The sequence below is a fragment of the Herpailurus yagouaroundi genome, unplaced genomic scaffold, assembly GCF_014898765.1.
Source record: "Herpailurus yagouaroundi ecotype Mexico unplaced genomic scaffold, PumYag 205, whole genome shotgun sequence".
In the NCBI taxonomy this organism is placed as follows: Eukaryota; Metazoa; Chordata; class Mammalia; order Carnivora; family Felidae; genus Herpailurus; species Herpailurus yagouaroundi.
This window is the reverse complement of record NW_024412436.1, coordinates 6,811,971-6,834,495: the sequence shown is the minus strand read 5'-3', so window position 1 is coordinate 6,834,495 and position 22,525 is coordinate 6,811,971. Positions and strand designations below refer to the sequence as shown.

The 22,525-nt window shown below is 37.1% G+C and overlaps 1 pseudogene; it reads left to right on the top strand.

Annotated features, from left to right (window-relative positions):
* The first annotated feature begins 670 nt into the window (after window positions 1-670).
* Window positions 671-1,784, top strand: LOC121014982 (glyceraldehyde-3-phosphate dehydrogenase-like; annotated as a pseudogene).
* The last annotated feature ends 20,741 nt before the right edge of the window (window positions 1,785-22,525 follow it).

Genomic DNA, 22,525 nt, shown 5'->3' with positions numbered 1-22,525 from the left:
TTATTTTCAAATGCATATAGAACATTCTCCAGAATAGACAGCATATTAGGCCATGAAACAAGACTCAACAATTTCAGAAGATTGAAGTCATATCATGGATCTTTACCAATCACCACGCTAAGAAACTAGGAAACAACCATGAGAAAATATCTAGAAAGACCATAAATACATGTAGGTTAAATGACATGCTACTAAACAATGCATGGGTCAACCAAAAATTCAAAGAAAAAATTAAAAAACACTTGGAGACAAATGAAAATGAAAACACAACAGTCCAAAATCTTTGGGATGCAACAAAGGCTGGTTTAAGAGGGAAGTATATAGAAATACAGGGCTACCTCAAAGAGCAAGAAAAATCTCAAGTAAACAACCTATCATTACACCTAAAGAAGCTAAAAAAGAAGAACAAAATGCAAATCCAGCAGAAGGGAAGAAATAATAAATATTAGAACAGAAATAAACAAAATAGAAAATAAAATTTTAAAAATAGAGGAGATGAATGAAACCAGGAGCTGGTTCTTTGAAAAGATCAACAAAATTGATAAGCCTTTAACCAGAGTCATAAAAATAAAAAAGGAGTCAAATAAACAAAATTAGAAACAAAAGAGGACAGGCTCTCTGCTCTTTCCCATTTGACAGATAGGTGCATCTTTTGGTGCAGTGCCAGCCATGTCCCTGATACATGATGGTGAAGGTTCGAGTAAACAGATTTGGCCATATTGGGGGGCCTGGCTCCAAGGCTGCTTTTAATACTGGAAACGTGTATATTGTTGCAATCAATAACCCCTTCCTTGACTTCAGCAACATGATCTACATGTTCCACACTACGATTCCACCCACGGCAAATTCCACAGCACAGACAAGGCCAAGAACAGGAAACTTTCATCAGTGGAAAGCCCAGCTACATCTTCCAGGAGCAAGATCCCACAAATATCAAATGGTGTGATGCTGGTGCTGAGTATATTGTGGAATTCACCGGGGTCTTCACTACCATGGAGAAGCCTGGGGCTCACTTGAAGGGTGGAACCAAGAGGGTCATTATCTCTTTTCCTTCTGCTGATGCCCCCATGTTTGTGATCGTTTTGAATCATGAGAAGTCTGACAACTCTGTCAAGATACCTCCTGCACCACCAACTGCTTGGCCTCTCTGACCAAGGTCATTCATGACAACTTCAGCATCATAGAGGGACTCATGACCACAGTCCATGCTATCACTGCCACCCAGAAGACTGTGGATACCCCCTCTGGGAAACTGTGTAATGATAGATGTGCTGTCCAGAACATCATCCCTGCTTCTATTGGTACAGTCAAGACTGTAAACAAGGTCATCCCTGAGCTCAATGGGAAACTGACTGGCATGGCCTTACATGTACCCACCCTCAACATGTCAATCATGGATGTGACCCCCTGCCTGGAGAAAGCTGCCAAATACAATGACATCAAGGAAGTGGTGAAGCGGGCATCAGAGGGCCCCTTCGAGGGCATCCTGGACTACACTGAGGACCAGGTTGTCTACTGAGACTTTCACAGTAACACTCACTCTTACACGTTTGATGCTGGGACTGCATTGCTCTCAATGACCACTGTGTCAAGCTCATTTCCTTGACACATTGAATTTGGCTTCAGCGACTGGGTGGACATTATGGTCCACATGGCCTCCAAGGAGTAAGATCCCCCTGGACCACTAGCCCCAGCAAGAGCAAGAGGAAGACAGAGGCCCTCAGTTGCTGGGGAGTCCTTGCCCCAACTCACCTGCCAACATACTGAGAAGCTCCCAACCTCCACAGTTTATATTGTAGACCCTCTGAGGAAGGGGAGGAGCTTGGGGATTCCTACTGTGCCATGTATGATCAATAGAGTATATGGTACTGTCTTCAAAAAAATGAAATGAAGGAGGGAAAATAACCAACATCACAGAAATACAAAGAATTATAAGAAAATATTAAGAAAAATGATATTTCCACAAATTAGATAACCTGAAAGAAATGGAAAAATTCCTAGAAACATATAACCTACCAAAACTGAAGCAGGAAAAAATGGAAAACTTGAATGGATTGATTATCAACAATGAAATTGAATCAGTAATCCAAAACTCCCAACAAAAAAAAAGTACAGGACCAGATGTCTTCACAGGTGAATTCTACCAAATGTTCAAAGAAGAGTTAATAACTATTCCCTCAAATTATTCCAAAAAATAGAAAAGGAAATAAAGCTTTCAAATACATTCTCTGAGGCCATCATTACCCTGATATGAAAACTAAATAAAGACACCACAAAAAAAGAAACACATGCTCTTGTCTCTGATGAACATAGATATAAAAATATTCAACAAAATATTAGCAAACTAAATCTAACAATATATTAAAAAATATTCACCATGACCAAGTGGAATTTATTGCTGAGATGCAAGGATATTTCAATATTAACAAATCAATGTCATTTATCACATAAACAGGAGAACGAATAAAACCATACAATCATTTCAATAGACACAGAAAAAGTATTTGACAAAATACAACATCCATTCATGAAAAAAATCCCAGTCCTTAACAAAGCAAATTTAAAGTGGGGATATCTCAACATAATTAAGATCATATATGAAAAGCCCACAGCGAACATCATTCTCAATGAGGAAAACCTCAGAACTTTTCCCCTAAAGTCAAGAATAAGAAAAGGATGTCAACTCTCACCACTTTTATTCTACATAGCACTGGAAGTTCTAGCCACAGAAATCAGACAACAAAAAAGAAATAAAATAAACCCAAATTGGTCAGGAAGAAGTAAAACTTTCACTATCTGCACATGACATGATACTCTACAGAGAAACCAGAAAGAAGAAAGAAAGAAAGAAAGAAAGAAAGAAAGAAAGAAAAGGAAGGAAGAAAGAAAGAAAGGAAACCTGCTAAAACTGATAAATTTAGTAAGGTCACAGGATGCAAAATCAATATACAGAAATCCATTGCATTTCTATACACTAATAATAAAAGAAATAATACACTAATAAAAACCTAATAAAAAATACACTAATAATGAAAGAAACAATACACTAAAAAAGAAAGTAAGAAAACAGTCCATTTATAATTACACACAAAATGATAAAATATCTAGGAATAAACTTAACCAAGAATGTGAAAAATGTTAACTCTGAAAACTAGAAAACATTGATGAAAGAAACTGAAGATGATACAAACAAGTGGAAGGCTATTGCATGCTCATGGATTGCAAAAACAAATATTGTTAAAATGTCAAACTTCCCAAAGCAATCTACATATTTAATGCAATCACTATCAAAATAAAAACAGAATATATTTCACAGAGCTAGAAAAAATAGTCCTAATTTTTTTACGGAACCACAAAGACTCCAAATAGCCAAAGCAATCTTGAAAGACAACAAAATAGGAGGAATCACGATCCCAGACTTGAAGTTATATTACAACTTTGATCAATGTAGTGATCAAAACAGTATGATACTGGCACAAAAATAGACACATAGATCAATAGAACAGAAAAGAGAGCCCGGAAATAAAGCCACCATTATATGGTCAATGATTCTTCCACAAAAGAGGCAAGAATTTGCAGTGGAAAAAAGAAAGCCTCATCAACAAGTGGTGTTGGCAAAACTGGAGAGCTGCATGCAAAAGAACGCAACTGCACCACTTACACCATATACAAAAATAAATTAAAAATGGGTTAAAGACCTAAATTTGAGACCTGAAACCATAAAAATCCTAAAAGAGAGCTCAGGCAGTAATTTCTTTGACATCAGCCATAACATTTTTCTAAATATGTCTCCTCAAGCAAAGGAAACAAAAACAACATAAATTATTAGGACTACATCAAAATAAAAAGCTTTGCACAAGGAGGAAGCGAAGGAAACAATCAGCAGAACTAAAAGGTAACTTACGGAATGGGAGAAAATATTTGCAAATGACATATCTGAAAAAAAAGGTTAGTATCCAAAATATATAAAGAACTTATACAACTCAACACCAAAAATAATCTACTTAAAAATGAGAAAAAGGTATAACACTTTTCTCCCAAGAAGACATCCAGGTGGCCAACAGACACATGAAAAGATGTTCAACATCACTCATCACCAGGGAAATGCAAACCAAAACCACAATGAGATATCACTTCACACCTGTCAGAATGGCTAAAATAAAACAAACAAACAAACAAACAAACAAACAAACAAAGAAACAACAGATATTGACAAGGATGTGGAGAAAAAGGAACCTTCAGGCACTGTTGGTGGGAATGCAAACTGGTATAGCCATTGTGGAAAACAGTATGGAGTTTCTTCAAAAAGTCAAAAATAGAACTACCCTATGATCCTATATTTCTACTACTGAGTATTTACTCAAAGAATACAGAAACACTGATTGGAAAAGATATATGCACCCCTATGCTTAGTGCAATGTTATTTGCTCTAGCCAAATTATGGAAGCAGCCTAAGTGCCCATCAATAGATGAGTGGATATAGAAACACAGGCAGCTACCTCTTTGACCTTGGCTGGAACAACTTTTTACTAGATAAGTCTCAGGAGGCAAGGGAAACAAAAGGAAAAATGAATTTTTGGAACCTCATCAAGATAAAAAGCTTCTGCGCAGTGAAGGAAACAACAAAACTAAAAGTCAGCCTAAGGAATGGGAGAAGGTATTTGCAAATGACATATCTGATAAGGGGTTAGTACCCAAAATCTATGAGTACATATCAAACTCAACACTCCAAAAAAACTAATAACCCAATTAAGAAATGGGCCAAAGACATAAGTAGACACTTCCAAAGAAGACATCCAGATAGCTAACAGACACATAAAAGGATGCTCAACATCAATCACCATTAGGGAAATACAAATCAAAACCATGGTGAGATATCACCTCACACTTCTCAGAATGGCTAAAATTAACAACAAAAGAAACAACAGGTGTTGGTGAGGATGCAGAGAAAGGGGAATGCTTTTGCACTGTTGGTGGGAATACAAATTAACTATAAATAACTATAGGTATCCATTATACACACACACACACACACACACACACACACACACAGACAATGTACTCAGCCATCAAAAACAGTGAAATCTTGCCATTTGCAATGACTTGGATGGAGCTAGAATGTATTATGCTAAGCTAAATAAGTCAATCAGAGAAAGACATATACCATATGATTTCACTCATATGTGGAATTTAAGAAACAAATCAGATGAAGATATGGGAAGAGGAGTTGGAAAGAGAAGAAAAGGAAATGAACAAGAGACTCTTAACAATAGAGAACATACTGAGGAGTGATGGAGGGAGTTGGGTAGGAGATGGGCTGGGTAGGTGATGGGTACTGACTGAGGAGGGCACCTGTTGTGATGAGTACTGGGTGTTGTATGTAATTGATGAATCGCCGAATTCCACTCCTAAAACCAATATTGCACAGTATGTTAACAGACTAAAATTTAAATTAAGTTTAAATTAAAAAATAAAGTAATGATAATTATTTTTCATCTTTCTGGAAGGGCAATGTTTTAATATCCAACTGTGTTAAATATTGGTGACAGTATACAAATCCACATTCTCCAACACTTCCCTGATGGGAGTAAAAATCATTACAACCATTCTGCAAGCAATTTGGTTGTATGTATTAAATGTGAAAATGTATATACCCAATCTCTCATCAATTCTACTCTCAGGTCTCTGGATTAAAGAAATACATTTGGATAAGGAGACAGAGACAAAGGTTAACATTTCATATGCTTTATTACGGAAAAGAAAATAAAGTAACCTCACAATGCAATAGGGAAATAATGAAATTAAATACCATGGATTATCATTCAATTGTTATAAGAGTGAATTATTCTGTCTGTATTCACCAATACAGAGAGCTCTCAAAAATAATGTTGAATGCAAAAGTAAGCTGATAAATCAAGCGTACAACTATTTTATGTTAAAAAACCTCAGAAAAAAAAAACCACTTTGTGTGTGTGTGTGTGTGTGTGTGTGTGTGTGTGGTGTGTATAAAAGTGCATAGAAACATTCTGATAAAGCAATTGTCTGTACTTGGAGGTTGAATCTATATGGATCATGACAGAGGTGACGGTGAAGATAAAAGTTTACTTGGAAATGGGAGTAACATTCTAATTTTTCAAGAAATTTTTGTATGTTCATTTATTTTTTTTTAAATTTTTTTTCAACGTTTATTTATTTTTGGGACAGAGAGACACAGAGCATGAACGGGGGAGGGGCAGAGAGAGAGGGAGACACAGAATCGGAAACAGGCTCCAGGCTCTGAGCCATCAGCCCAGAGCCTGACGCGGGGCTCGAACTCACAGACCGCCAGATCGTGACCTGAGCTGAAGTCGGACGCTTAACCGACTGCGCCACCCAGGCGCCCCTGTATGTTCATTTACAACGTGCATTTTTTTCAACCTGAGGGGGGAAAAACAGAAATAAATATGCTAAAAAGTTAATATGCTTAACTCCAATTGGTGGGACTGTGGATGCATTTTCTTGTATTTCTTTCAAAATGTATTCTCTTTTCCCCATTCCAGTAAAGGTGAAGTTGCTAACATTCAAAATACATAAATACTACTCTTCATTGGTTTACAATAATTTATAAATTCTTGTATGCCCTAAGAGAGTAAAATATCTCTAAGTCCTGCCCTAAATAAAAAGTCTGATTTACCAAAAAGTTCCATTTACTTTGGACTTTCTGGGATATGTTTCCGAAGAAGATTAGTATGAGGGTGAATGTTAAAGTATTCAAATATATTGCATTTCAAATGAGTTAAGAATGAAAAGGCAGAATTCTTTATTACTAATAACTTATCAGCTGTTATAAGAAGAAAGCATGGTATTTTCAAAACGGTTGTGGAGAGAGAATAGAGGCAATTATCTATGAAATGTATTCCTTATAGAGAAACAAATTAAACCTAGTAGAGATAAGGGAAGATTATGACCTGCAGTTCCTACACTCCATTTAAGATACTTGAGTACTTAATACAGTGAATCTTTGGGCAGTCTAATACCCATTTTGCTCTTGGCTTCTGGCTGTAAAAGGTGAGTGATAAACTAATTGTGAAACCAACGGAGCTTCTTACAGACTTCACTGGCTTGGTGCATCTAAACGCAGACTAGTCTCAGGGATGCCATGTCAGTTGAGAGTAATCTACAGCCCTCTCAGTCTCTGGTGGTTTTGAAGCCTAAAGCCCTGAACTCTGAACTCCCTGATTACTGAGTGAGGAAACAATATCCCAAAGATGTAAAGCCCCAGATCTGTGTGGGTGTGGATTTGTGTTCCAAAGACTGAAAATACTGCATGTGGCTGACTAACATCTATGACATGATGGCCGATCAGCCATGAACTGAAGATCTTGATCAGTTAGTAAAAAGGGAAAAACATCTGACACATTCATCTGCTTTCACTGTAGATATATGATATCCAGACGACCAAATTGTGTTGCTCTTGGAAAGAAGTCAGGCAAACAACCAGCAGGCATACAGTGTGTGGAAACAGCAATCTAGAGATCGCCTGGGGCACACAGTGAGGAGGTTATTTGCTTACCTTGGAGCTGTACCAGAGAGACAGTGTTCCCAGAGAGACCCCTCTAGAACAAAGGAACCGGCTGGTGCTACTTCCTTCCCTGACACCTCAACATAAGCACAGAGGCACCTGTGGCAATCAGCAAAGCCATCTGTGGCAACAGAGCAAACACTAACTACCTGCCTTACTTATACCAAGTCCTGCCTCCCCTAGGCCCTGGTGGAACAGCCCTTCCTCAGTACCAGAAAGGTGGCCCCTCTTCCCAAGAAGATAGGCACAAACTCCTGCCAACACCACCTCTCTTGACTGAAAAGACTTGTGGAGCTTCAGTTCCAATGACAATGACAGATGTTGATTAACAAACAGACCAGAGCACAGCTAGTTAAAACATGGCACATTCAGGCAAGCAAGTTCCCTGGCAGGAACTGGTTCCCTTTGGGATTTTGGCTGGGGGATGGGTGAGGGAGATGGCGCTGGTGAGCGCCTTTGTTCCCTGCCAAGCTGAACTCTGTCATCCCGGGCCTCAACAACTCTCCCTCCCATTGTCCTCCAGCCTTCCCGCTCTCTGAGCAGAGCTGTTAACTTACAACCTTCAAGATGTTAAGTCCTGCTCGCTGTCTGAACACACTTCCTCTGGCCTCTCCACTTTTGCAAGCCAGACTCAGGGTCTCTGCTTGGCTGGCGTGCTGCCCCTCCCCCCCAGCTCCCTCCCGCCAGTTGTGTAGTACGCACCACCTCTCCGCCCTTCCTACCCTCTTCCGTGGGCCTCTCGTCTGTGTTTGGCTCCAGAGAATCCGTTCTGCTAGTCTTCTGGCAGTTTTCTGGGTTATTTAGGCAGGTGTGGGTGGAATCTAAGTGATCAGCAGGACACGGTGAGCCCAGCGTCCTCCTACGCCACCATCTTCCCCTCCGCAAAGTAATTAAGTGACACTGAAAAGAATAGCTTTTAGGAAGTCAGTGACTTCATCAAATGTAATAATATTTGTATTATAGGAATCACAGAAGAAGAAGAAAGAGAAAAGGTGGCAGAAATTTCATTTGAAGAAATAATAGCTGAAAACTTCCCTAATTTGGAGAAGGAAACAGACATCCGGATCCAGGAGGCACAGAGAATCTCCATCAAAATCAACAAAAGCAGATACACATCAAGACATTTTGCAATTAAATTGGCAAAATATAGCAACAAAGAAAAAAACTTTAAGAGGAGAAAGACATAAGAAGATAGTACTATACAAGGGAAATCCCAATAGGATATCAGGGGATTTTTTAGCAGAAATTTTCCAAGCCAGAGGGAGTGGCATCATATATTCAAAGTGCTGAATGGCAAAAATCTGCAGTCAAGAATATTCTATCTAGCGAAGCTATCATTCAGAATAGGAGAGATAAAGAGTTTCCAGACAAGGAAAAACTGAAGGAGTTCATGACCACTAAACCAGCCCTGCAAGAAATATTAAAAGGGATTTTTTGGATGAAAAAAAAAAAGCCAAACATGACAGTATGAAACTAGGAAACACAAAAATAGTAAAAATATTTTTTTCTATAAAAAATATGTCAGGGAACTCACAAAAAAAAGGATGTAAAATATGATACCATATACTTAAAACGTGGGGAGGAGAGGAGAAAAGAATGGGTTCAAACCTAAATGACTATCAACTTAATACAGACTGCTATAAGCAGAAGATGATATACACACACCTAATGGTAAACACAAATGAAAAACCACTAACAAATACGAGAAAAATAAAGATAAATAAATGCAGATATATCACTAAAGAAAACCAGTAAACCCTGAAAGAGAGAAAGACAACACAGGATTGGAGAAAATCTTTAGAAACAACCACATAACAAGTCATAAAATGGCAATAAATACATATCTATCAATAATACTTTGAATGTTAATGGAATAAATGCTCCAATCAAAATGTATAGAGTAACACAATAGATTAAACAAACAAAACAAATCAAAACAAAAAACAAGATCCATCAATATGCTGCCTACAGTTGACTGACTCATTTCAGACCTAAGGACACCTGCAGATTGAAAGGAGGGGATGGAGAAACATTTACCATGCAAATAGATATCAAAAGAAATCCAGAGTAGCAATACTTATATCAAACTAGATTTTGAAACCAAGAATGTAACAAGAGGTGAGGAAAGACACTATATCATAATAAAGGGGACAATCCAGCAAGAATATCTAACAATTGCAAGTATTTATGCACCCAACATGGAAATACCCAAATACATAAAAAGGCTAATAGCAAACATGAAGGAACTATTGATAATAATACCATAACAGTGCAGGATGTTAACACCCACTTACATCAATGGGCAGATCATCTAAACAGAAAATCAACAAGGAAACAATGACTGAATTGCATACTGGGCCAGATGGATTTAACATATATTCAGAACAGTCCATCCTAAAACAGCAGAATACATATTCCTTTCAAGTGCACATGCAACTTTCTCTAGATCACATATTAGGCCACAAAAGAAGCATCAACAAATTCTAGAAGATCAAAGTCCTACTCTGTACCTTTTCTGATCACAATGCTATGAAACTAGAAATCAAGAAATAAATCTGTTAAGACTACAAATACATGGAAGCTAAATAACATGTCACTAAACAATAAATCAATCAACCAAGAAATAAAGAAAAAATTTAAAAAATACATGGAAACAAATGAAAATAAAAGCACAGTGGTCCAAAACCTTTGGAATGCAGCAAAAGTGGTCCTAAGAGGGAAGTATATAGCAGTACAGGCCTACCTCAAGAAGCAAGAAACATCTCAAATAAACAACTGAATCTCACACCAAAAGGAGATAGAGCATGAACAACAAAAAAAAAACCCAAAACAAGCAGAAAGAAGGAAATAATAAAGATTAGAGCAGAAATAAAAGGTATAGAAACTAAAAAATCAATACAACAAATCAATAAAACCAGGAACTGTTGCTTTGAAAAAATCAATAAAATCAGTAAACCTCTAGTCAGACTTATCAAGAAAAAAAGAGAAACAAAGCAAATGAATAAAATCACAATGAGAGAAAAAGAGCAGTCAAAATGACAGAAATACAAACAATTATAAGGAGTATTCTGAAAAACTAAATGCCAACAAATTGGACAAACTAGAAGAAATGGATAAATTCATAGAAACATATGAACTTTCAAAACTGAAACAGTAAGAAATAGAAAATTTGAACAGACCAAAATTTAAACTGCCAAAGACACTGAAACAGTAATAAAAAAAAAAAATCCCAACAAACAGAAGTCCAGGACCAGATGGCTTCACAGGTGAATTCTACCAAACATTTAAAATGTCTGCACTACCCAAAGCAATCTACATATTTAATTCAATTCCTATTAATACCAGAGTATTTTTCACAGAACTAGAACAAACCGTCCTGAAATTTGCATGGAACCACAAAGACCCTGAATGGCCAAAGCAATCTTCAAACAGAAAAGCAAAACTGGAGGCATCACAATTCTGAACTTCAAGTTATATTATAAAGCTGTAGTAATCAAAACAGTATGGTACTGACACAAAAACACAGATAAACTCGTGGAAGTTGGGGGCGGGGGAGCTAGAGGAGCCCCAAGCTACCCTCAGGAAGAACTGATGCCCCATACAGTCCTAATCCTTCCAATCCACTCCACCACATGAAATGCCTCGCCCACCAAGGGACCTGATTGTGCAATAAGGATTGTTCTTCGTGAAGTTCTGTTGGATGTAAATATAGTAAAAGCTCCTTTTGTCTTTTTCTTTATTGTTGTTCTTTTAATTTAAATTTTAGTTATTTACTATACAATATTGGTTTCAGGAGTAGAATTCAGTGATTCATCACTTACATACCACATCTAGTGCTCATCATAAATGTCCTCCTTAATACCGACCACCCATCTAGCGCATCCCCCACCCTCTTCCCTCCATCAATCCTTGGTATCTTCTCTATTGTTAAGAGTCTCTTGTGGTTCATTTCCCCTCTCTTCTCTTTCCACCCTCCCTTCCCATATGTTTATTTGTTTTGTTTCTTAAATTCCATATATGAGTGAAATCATATGGTATTTGTCTTTCTCTGATTGATTTATTTTGCTTAGCATAATACATTCTAGCTCCAGCCAAGTCATTGCAAATGGCAAGACTTCATTCCTTTTGATGGCTGAGTAATATTCTATTGTATAGCTGAATATAGATATATATATGTATATGTGTGTGTGTATGTGTGTGTGTGTATATATATATATATATATATATATATATATACCACATCTTCTTTATCCATTCATCAGTCGATGGGCATTTGGGTTCTCACCATAGTTTGGCTATTGCTGACAATGCTGCTATAAACATTGGGATACATGTACCCCTTAGAATCCGTATTTTTGTTTTCTTTGTGTAAATACTGAATAGTGCAACTGCTGGATGATAGGGTAGTTATATTTTTAGTTTTTTGAATAATCTCCATACTGTTCTCCATAGTGACTGCACCAGTGTGCATTCCCACCAATAGTGCAAAAAAGTTCCCCTTTTTCCACATCCTTGCCAACACCTATTTTTTCCTGTGTTGTTATTTTTAGCCATTCTGAGAGGTATGAGGTGGTATCTCATGATGGTTTGATTTGTATTTGTATTTCCCTGATGGTGACTGATGTTTAGCATCTTTTCATGTCTGTTAGCCATCTGGATCTTCTTTGCAAAAATGTCTGTTCATATCTTTTGCCCATTTCCTAACTGGTTTAGGTCATTTGCAAATATCTTCTCCCATTCCTTAGGCTGCTTTTTTAGTTTTGTTTAATGTGTCCTTTGCTGTGCAGAAGCTTTTTATCTTGATGAAGTCCCAATAGTTCATAGTTGCTTTTGTTTCTCTTGCCTTTGGCAACTTTTCTAGTAAGAAGTTCTTCTGGCCGAGGTCGAAGAGGTTGGGCCTGTGTTCGCTAGGATTTTGATGGTTTCCTTTCTCACACATAGGTCTTTCATCCAGTTTGAATTTATTTTTGTGTCCAGTGTAAGAAAGTGATCCAATTTCATTTTTCTGGAAGTTGTTGTCTACTTTTCTCAACACCATTTGTTGAAGAGATTGTCTTTTTTCGATTGGATATTCTTTGTTAAAAATGAGTTGATAATTGTGGGTCCATTTCTGGGTTTTCCATTCTGTTCCACTGATCTATGTATCTGTTTTTGTGCCAGTACTATACTGTCTTAATGACTACCAGATTGTAATATAGTTTGAAAACTGTAATTGTGATGCCTCCAGCTTTGTTTTTCTTTTTCAGGATTGCTTTGAATATTTGAGGTCTTTTGTGGTTCCAAACAAATTTTAGGATTTTTGTTCTAGCTCTGTGAAAAATGCTGGTGGCCTTTTGATAGGGATTGCATTAAATGTGTAGATTGCTTTTGTTAGCAAAGTTTAACAATGTTTGTTCTTCTAATCCATGAGCATGGAATGTTTTTCCATTTCTTTGTGTCCTTTTCAATTTCTTTAATTAAGTGTTCTACAGATTTTAGAGTGAAGATCTTTTACCTCTTTAGTTAGGTGTATTCCTAGGTATCTTATGGGTTTTGGTGCAATTACAAGTGGGATTCATTCTTTGATTTCTTTTTCTGCTGCTTCATTATTGGTGTAGAAATGCAACCAATTTCTGCACATTGATTTTATATCTTGCAACTTTGCTGAATTCATGTATTAGTTCTAGCAATTTTTGGGTGGAGTCTTGGGGTTTTTTTTTTATCATGTCATCTGCAAATTGTGAAAGCTTTACTTCTTCCTTGCTGATTTGTATGCCATTCATTTCATTTTGTTGTATGATTGCTGAGGCTTAGACTTGCAATACTATGTTAAATAGTAATAGGGAGAGTGGACATCCTTGTCTTGCTCCTGATTGTAGGGAAAAGCCTCTTAGCTTTTCCCCACTGAGGATGATAGTATCTGTGGGTATTTCATGTATGCCATTTATGATGTTTAGGTATGTTCCATCTATCCCTACTTTGTTGAGGAGTTTTATCAAGAATGGATACTGCAGAGGTGCCTGGGTGGCTCAGTCGGTTAAGTGGCCAACTTCAGCTCAGGTCATGATCTCGTGGTTTGTGAGTTCGAGCCCCACGTCGGGCTCTATGCTGACAGCTTGGAGCCTGGAGCCTGCTTCATATTCTGTGTCTCCCTCTCTCTCTGCCCCTCCCATGCTCATGCTCTGTCTCTCAATAATAAATAAGTGTTAAAAGATTTTTAAACAAGAATGGATACTGTATTTTGTCAAATGTCTTTTCTGCATTTATTGACAAGATCATAAGGTTCTTATCCTTTCTTTTACTAATGTGGTGTATCACATTGATTTAATTACAAATATCAACCAGCCCTGCATCCCAGGAATAAATCCAACTTGATCATGGTGAATAATCCTTTTAATGTACTGTTGAATTCGATTTGCTAGTATCTTGTTGAGAATTTTTGCAACTATGTTCATCATGGATATTGGCCTACAATTCTCCTTTTTAGTGGGTTCTTTGTCTGGTTTTGAAATAAGGTAATGCTGGTCTTATAGAATGAGTTTGAAAGTTAACCTTCATTTCTATTTTTAGGAACAGTTTGAGATGAATAGGTATTAACTCTTCTTTAAATATCTGGTAGAGTGCATCTGGAAAGCCATCTGGCCCAGGACTCTTGTTTATTGGGAGATTTTTGATTACTGATTCAGTTTCTTTGCTGTTTGTGGCTCTGTTCAAATTTTCCATTTCTTCCCGTTTCAATTTTGGTAGTGCATGAGTTTCTACGAATTTGTCCATGTCTTCCAGATTGTCCAGTTTGTTGGCATATAATTTTTCATACTTTCCCTTATATTTTATTTTTTGTGGTGCTGGTTGTGATATTTCCACTTTCATTTGTGACTTTATCTATTTGAGTTCTTTCTCTGTTCTTTTTGATATGTCTGACTAGTGGTTTATCAATGTTGCTTATTCTTTAAAAGAACCAGACCTTAGTTCTATTGATCTGTTCTATTGATTTTTGTTGTTGCTGTTTCTATACTATTTACTTCTGATCTAATCTTTATTATTTCTCTTCTTCTGCTGGCTTTAGGCTTTATTTGCTATTCCTTTTCCAGCTCTTTTAGGTGTAAGGTTATATTGTGTATTTGGGACCTATCTTGCTTCTTGAGATAGGCTTGAATTGCAATATACTTCCTTCTTAGGACTAACTTTGTTACATCCCAAAGGTTTTGGACTCTTTTTTTCATTTCCATTTGCTTCCATGTATTTTTTTTTAAATTTCTTCTTTTATTTACTGGTTTACCCATTCATTCTTTAGTAGAATGTTCTTTAACTTCCATTTATTTGAGGGTTTTCCAATTTTTTTCTTGTGATTGACTTCAAGTTTCATAGCACTGTGATCTGAAAATATGTATGGTATGATCTTGATCTTTTTGTACTTGTTGAGGGTTGATTTGTGACCCAGTATGTGATTTATTCTAGTGAATGTTTCATGTACACTTGAGAAAAAATGTATTCTGCTCCTTTAGGATGAAATGTTTGGAATATATCTGTGAAGTCCATCTGGTCCAGTGTTTCATTCAAAACCATTGTTTCTTTGTTGATTTTCTGCTTAGGTGATCTGTCCATTGTTGTAAGTGGGGTATTTAAAGTCCCCTACTATTATTGTGCTATTATCAATGAGTTTCTCTATTTTTATTATTGATTTATATATTTATGGATAACAAGTTGAGGGCATAAATATTTATAATTGTTAGATCATCTTGATGGATAAACTCCCTAATTATGTTATAATGCCCTTTAATCTCTCATTAGAGTCTTTGTTTTAAAATCTAGCTTGTGTGATAAACGTATGGTTTCTCTGGCTTTCTTTTGATGTCCATTAGCATGATAGATGTTTCTCCATCCCCTTACTTTCAGTGTGCAGATGTCTTTAGATCTAAAGGCAGCATTTAGATGGATTTTTAAAAATTCCATTCTTGTACCCTATGTCTTTTAATTGAATAATTTAGTCCATTTACATTCAGAGTGATTATTGAAATATATGAATTTAGTGCTGTTGTGTTACCTGTAGAGTTGGTGTTTCTGTTGATGTGCTCTGGTCCTTTCCAGTCTTTGTTGCTTTGGTCCTTTTTTTTTTTTTTCACTAAAAGTGTCCCCCTTAAAATTTCTTGTAGGGCTGGTTTAGTTTCCATGAGCTCCTTTAGTTTTTGTTTGTCTTGGAAACTCTTTATCTCTCCTTCCATTCTGAATGATAGTCTTACTGGATAAATAATTATTGGCTGAATATTTTTCCCATTCACTATGTTGAATAGTCCCTGACAATCCCTTCTGACCTTCCAAGTATCAGTGGACAGGTCTGCTGCTAACCTTGTGTCTACCCTTGTAGGTTAAGGACCTTTTATCCTTAGCTACTTTCAGAAATCTCTCTTTATCTTTGAATTTTGCACATTCATGATGATATGTCATGATTTTGACCCGTTTTTGTTGATTTTGAGGGAGTTCTCTATGTCTCTTGGACTTGAATGCTTGTTTCCTTCCCCAGATTAGGGAAGTCATCAGCTATAATTTGTTCAAATAAACCTTCTGCTCCGTTTTCCCACTGTTCTTCTGAGACTCCTATGATATGGATATTACTTTGCTTTATGGAATTCCTGAGCTCCTTAAGTTTCTCTTCATGATGTAATAGCTACTTTCTCTCTTTTTTTTTCAGCTTTATTATTTTCGGTAATGTTATCTTCAATATCACCTATCCTCTCCTCTGCTTCTTCAATCCTAATTGTAACTATATCCAGTCGGTTTTGCATCTCATTTATAGCATTTTTTAAATTTCAGCCTGATTAGTTTTTAGATTTTGATCTCTGCAGCAAGGGTTTCTCTGGTGTATTCTATGCTTTTTTCAAGCCCAGCTAATAGTCTTACGACAGTTGTTCTAAATTCCTATACAGATATATTGCTTACATCTGTTTTGAGCAAGTCCCTGGTTGTGATTTCTTCTTGACCTTTCTTTTGGGGATAATACCTCTGTCTTGTCATTCTGGCTATCTTTCTGTCTTTTGTGTGTTTTTAAAGCTTGTTATGCTTCCTGCACCTGAATGTAACCCTATATTAAGAAGGAGTCATACACTTTCCAGGGCCTGGCACTTCAGGAAGTGTTTCTAATGTATGTTTTATGCGTTCTGCTGTTGCATTTGGCTGTTCTTTCCCACTGCTCAGTTCTCTGCAGAGTTCTTCATTGCTTGCAGTGGGGAGTGTTTGGACATTTAACTAGGTATGCTTTGATTTGTTTGTTAAAATAAGTCTGGGGAGGGGCGCCTGGGTGACGCAGTCGGTTAAGCGTCCGACTTCAGCCAGGTCACGATCTCGCGGTCCGTGAGTTCGAGCCCGACATCAGGTTCTGGGCTGACAGCTCAGAGCCTGGAGCCTGTTTCCGATTCTGTGTCTCCCTCTCTCTCTGCCCCCCCCCCCCGTTCATGCTCTGTGTCTCTCTGTCCCAAAAATAAATAAACGTTGAAAAAAAAATTTTTTTTAAATAAGTCTGGGGAAAAAAGGTAAAAAAAAAGTGTAATCCAGAGAGAGAGAGAGAGAGAGAGAGAAGGAAATGAAATAAAAATAACCAAGCAGATAATCAAAAAACTATATGCCTGATTCCAAAGAAAAAGAAAAAAAAGAGAAAAAAGAAGCCCGATCCCCAAAAAAAGATAAAAGGAAGAAAAACAAACAAATAAACAAATAAAAAATTATAAGCATGATTCCAAAGGGGAAAAAAAGAAGAAAAAAAGTAAACCTCATTCTATTTCCCCCTGAACTGCTTTAGAGTGCTTTGAAGCACTCTATTTTCCATATACTTGGTGCATGTGGAGTGCTGCCTGTGCTGGTCTTCTGGAGGAGAGGCCCTCCATGAAAACTCAGAGTCCGCCATCCTGCCCCAGGAAATAAACAGTTGCATGCACAGGGGAATGGGGTTTGATGCAAGTGATCCCGCCTCCACTGGACTCTGCTGTTTTTGCTCTCTGAAGTCCCACCATGTTGGTGTTGAGGGAGGAAATGGTGCTACCCCACTCTCTTGTCCCCAGACAGGAGACCTCACAACTTCACTGTTCAGGAAACCCTCACAGAATAACAAGGGCAGTCAATGTGCCCTGTACCACAGCTCTCCTGCGTTTTTCCTTTGGCACCTGGTTGGGACTCAAAACCCAAAATTTCAAAGGACTTGGCACCACACAGACCTGTCCCTCTGCTCCTGAATGGACCCTCCCCAGTGTTGTGTCTGATGTCCTTTGTCCCAGAAAAACAGTCCCATGTCTGTGCAGTGCTTGGAATCTGTAATGTAGCACTGCTAAAAGTGGGAACCAGGTTATCTGCCCTCTGTGAGTGCCTCTGTCCCCTGTCAATGAAAGGCCCTTAGCTGGAAAATGGGTCTTTCTTCCTTGGAGAGGTATTATACCCTCTTCAAAAGTACTCCAGGAAAGGTAATGTTGTCTCCCAGTGGGACCCAGGAGATCCCTACACTACACTATGCACTCTAGGGCCATATCCTTCTTCTTCCCAGGAGCTTAAACCACAGCTCTGTTTTGTAGAAAGTCTTGCACTTCTAAAACCTCAGAGTTTGAGGACCACACGTTCTTTGCAAACAAACAAACAAACAAACACCCACAATACTCATTATCTCTTTCTCCCCAGTCCAGGTCCCAAGAGGTTTTCCTCTTGTTTGAACCCAATGCTGCAGTCTTTCAACTCCTCTTTCTTTCTCTCCCTTTTGTCTCTCCAGGTAAAAGGGTTCCCTTCCTTCCACAGCACAGTTATTATACTTTCCCCTAATTTTTCTCTCTTCCACACACCTAACAATTGCCATGCCGTCTCCCTCCAACTGTGGAGACCCTTCTGCCTCTCCACAAATCAATTTCCTGAGTGTTCTAAATGATCTGACCTCAACACAGGTGTGTTTGAGGGACAAGGAAATCCCAGGTTCCCCTTACTTCTCTGCCATCTTAACTCTTCCGTCTTTAAAAAAATCAATATACAGATCAATGGAATATAATAGAAAACCTAGAAATAAACCCACAGTTATAAGGTCATTTAATCTTCAACAAAGCAGAAAAGAATATCCAATGGGAAAAAGACTGTGTCTTAAACAAATGGTGTTGGGAAAACTGGACAGCAACATTCAAAAGAAAGAAATGGATCACTTTCTTACACCATACACAAAAATAAATTCAAAACGAATTAAAGATCTGAATGTGAGGCCTGAAACCATAAAAATCATAGAAGAAAATACAGGCAGTAACTTCTCTGACATTAGCTCTAGCAACTTTTTCTAGAAAGGTCTCCAGAGGCAAGTGAAACAAAACAAAAATAAACTACTGGAACTACATCAAAATAAAAAGCTTTCACGCTGTGAAGGAAACAATTAATAAAACTAAAAGGGGAATGTAAATTGGTGCATTCTGGAAAACAGTATGGAATTTCCTCAAAAAGTTAAAAATAGAACTACCTTACAACCCAGCAATAGCACTGTTAAGTATTTACTCAAAGAACACAAAAACACTAACTCAAGGTATACATGCATCCCAATATTTACAGCAGCATTGTTTACACAAAAAATAATGAAATCTTGCCATTCATGATGACATGGATGTTGCTAGAGTGTGTAATATTAAACAAAATAAATCAGTCAGAGAAAAACAAATACCCTATGATTTCACTCATATGTGGAATTTAAGAAACAAAACAAGCAAGCACGGGGGGAAAGAGAGAAAAACTGAGAAACATACTCTTAATTAGTAAGTAGAAACTGATAGTTACTGGAGAGGTTGTGGGTGGGGGAATGGAGGAAACAGGTGATGGGGATTAAGGAGTGCATTTGTGGTGATGAGCACCAGAATGATGTACAAAATTGTTAAATCACTATATTGTACACCTGAAACTAATGTAACAGTGCATGTTAACTAACTGGAATTAAAATAAAAACTTAAAAAGATAATTAAAAAATAAACAATATTGTGTAGACTTTGTGGAAGACCCATAATTTCAAAAACTGTTTCCAATAAAGAAGAAAACATTATTTAGGCAATCAACTTCACAGAAATCAACAGAGGTTTCACATTTATCAGACTGAAGTTTTGACTGGTGTCTGTGGAACAACTGACTTAATAAATTGACCTCAGCTTACATTAAAGGAAATAATACACTTGTGTGTTATCTAATAGATCATCAAAATTGAAGACCAATTAGTATCCAATGTTAGATGAGACAGATTTTTTTTTTTTTTTGGTTCTTATATCTCACATTAGGCTATTCAGCTTCTTTAATATATACATTGTTCTATCATTCTTACCAAAGACTAAATCTTGACTTAGCTTAACATTCAACTTCAACAACTGAAGAATTCAGGGAAACCTAGTAAGGTGGAAATTGTTTCTCTTGGTGAGGAAGGTTTTTCTCATACATCATTGTTTAACACCTACCTTTGGCCTCAGGGATCGTTCCCCATGAGGCTGTGCATTTCTTCATCTTAACCAGAGACAAGTTATATCTGTGTTATTTTGCGTCCCTGTCTTTTATGTGGACAGCTGTTTGACCTGCCATGCTCCATCCAGGAGTAAGCACAGGGCATGGAATACAGTGAATTTTGGACAGAAGCTTTTAAACTACTGTGCCACCTGCCATGGAAGTTCTACATACCTTTACAATGAAACAGTGTTGAGAGTGTGTGTGTGTGTGCTCCCTGCTTCTTAGGATCTAAAGTGAACTGCAACTTCAAGTATACAAAGCTTCTTTGGGTCCTCATGTCTGCCAGACTCAGAGGCTTGCTGACACCTGGCTCTGAACAATAAGCAAAGCAAGAACGTTCTAAGTAATTTTGGCCTGCTTTCCAATGTCTAAGACTTGTTCATGGGTTCATAGTACTCACTTGGAATAGTTGTTTAACATGCTATCTCAATCTTGCATTCTGACCTCTGGCTTTCTTATAAGGCAAAGGAAGCACAAAATATAAATGTATAAAATATAAAAATAGGACCCAGCACCTTGGTATGGTGAAGAACAGATTAACTCATTGGAATATTACCATATTTCATCACATCAAAGATGCATCAACTGTAAAATGAACTAGTTTATTATGTACCACTCTAAAAGGGTGGGGAGAGCCCACAAACACTGCCAATCAAACCAACACCATGCTTTTATATAACAATTTCTATTTTTAATGTATTGAAACCTTCTTTAGAACTTATTCAGCTAATACTTAGTCACATTATCATTTCTACAAAGAGGAAAATGGGAAAGGAATAGGTTGTCAAAAGATCCCAAAAGTTTCTCCTCATTCAAAATCTGGCTCTTCACGGTCACTTTTGGAACCAGAGTCATTGATGTCCTCATCTTTCCAAATAGCATTTTCATCTATATCATCAAGGGCTGGTGGTCTAGCACTTCTTGAAAGACGGCTGCATTACTATAACTGGGTGTTGGCACCCAGGCTGTAAGTTTTGATGTTGGCCTTTTCTTTTTTCCCCAATTTAACTGAGATAAAATTGACATAGACCACTATGTACGTTTAAGATGTACAGCATAAAGATTTGACTTTCATATATTGTAAAATGATTACCAAAATAAGTTTAAGTAACATCTATCATCTCATATAGAAAGAAAGAAGGAAAGAAAGAAAGAAAGAAAGAAAGAAAGAAAGAAAGAAAGAAAATGTTTTTTTTCCCTTGTGATTGGGCTTTTAGGATATGCTCTATTAACAACTTTCAAATATGCCATATAGCAGTATTAGCTATAGTCATCATGCTGCACATTACACCCATTGTACTTGTTTATCTTATAACTGGCAGTTTGTACTTTTTGACAACCTTCTTCCAATTCCCTCACCCCCAACCCTCACCTTTGGTAATTGCATATCTGATTTATTTTTCTATGTGTTTGGCTTTTGCTTTTGTTTTTTTGTTTTTAGATTCCACATATAATTGTTATCATACAGTATTTGATCTTCTGTTTGACTTATTTCAAGTAGCACAATGCCCTAAAGCTTCATCTATGTCATTGCGAATGGTAGGATTTCCTTTTTTTTTATGGCTAAATATATTTCATTGTGTGTAAGTGTGTGTGTGTGTGTGTGTGTGTGTGTGTGGTGTGTAAGAAAGGGGTCCACTCTCATTCTTTTATATGTTAATACCTAATTTTCCCAGTACCATTTAGTGAAGAAACTATCTTTTCCCCAGAGTATTCTTGGCTCTTTTATCATATAGTGATCCGACTGTGTATGATTTGGCTTATTTCCGGGCTCTTGATTCTGTTGCATTGGTATATTTATTTGCTTTAATGTAGGGATGCCAATCTTTTCTTGACCTTACCAGAAGGTGTCAATGGAAGGTTTTTCAGGCAATAGCCAAATCTCTTATTTCTTCCCCAAAGGGTCTGCTTACTGAAGCATTCCAATCCTGCACCAAGAATAGCAACGGAGGGTTGCATACACAGGCAGCAATGGCTAAGACAGGAGACAGTGATTGCATGATGCTGTTGGTTATAAGATGCGTCCCAATTTCAGAGAAGTAAAATATGCAGGGAAATGTATGTCTTGGAGCCCTTGAGTCTGCTGTTTGCTATTTGTGTCATCTTAGGTGACAGAAGAAAAATATTTAGTTACCAGTGTTTGGAGTGAGAGGGGAGACACAACTCTAAACCTGATCCTCTTTAGCTGTGGGACTTTAGGCAAGATACTTAATTTTCTACAGATTCAATTTCCCCATCCGTGAAATAACAATAATAGAAATACTTTGTTATTGAAGCATTATGTGAGAAATTAATTCAAGATAGCTAGTGGAAACTCAACAAATATTAAGTATACTAATTATTAATATCTTTGAATCTGAGCTTTCTCATTTATATTACAGGCAAAATAATGATGGCATTTATCTTACTCTATCCACAGAGCTATTCAGTAAGTATCAAATGAGTTAACATTTTTTAAACCACTAAACAAGGCAAATATATAATATTTCAAAGAAT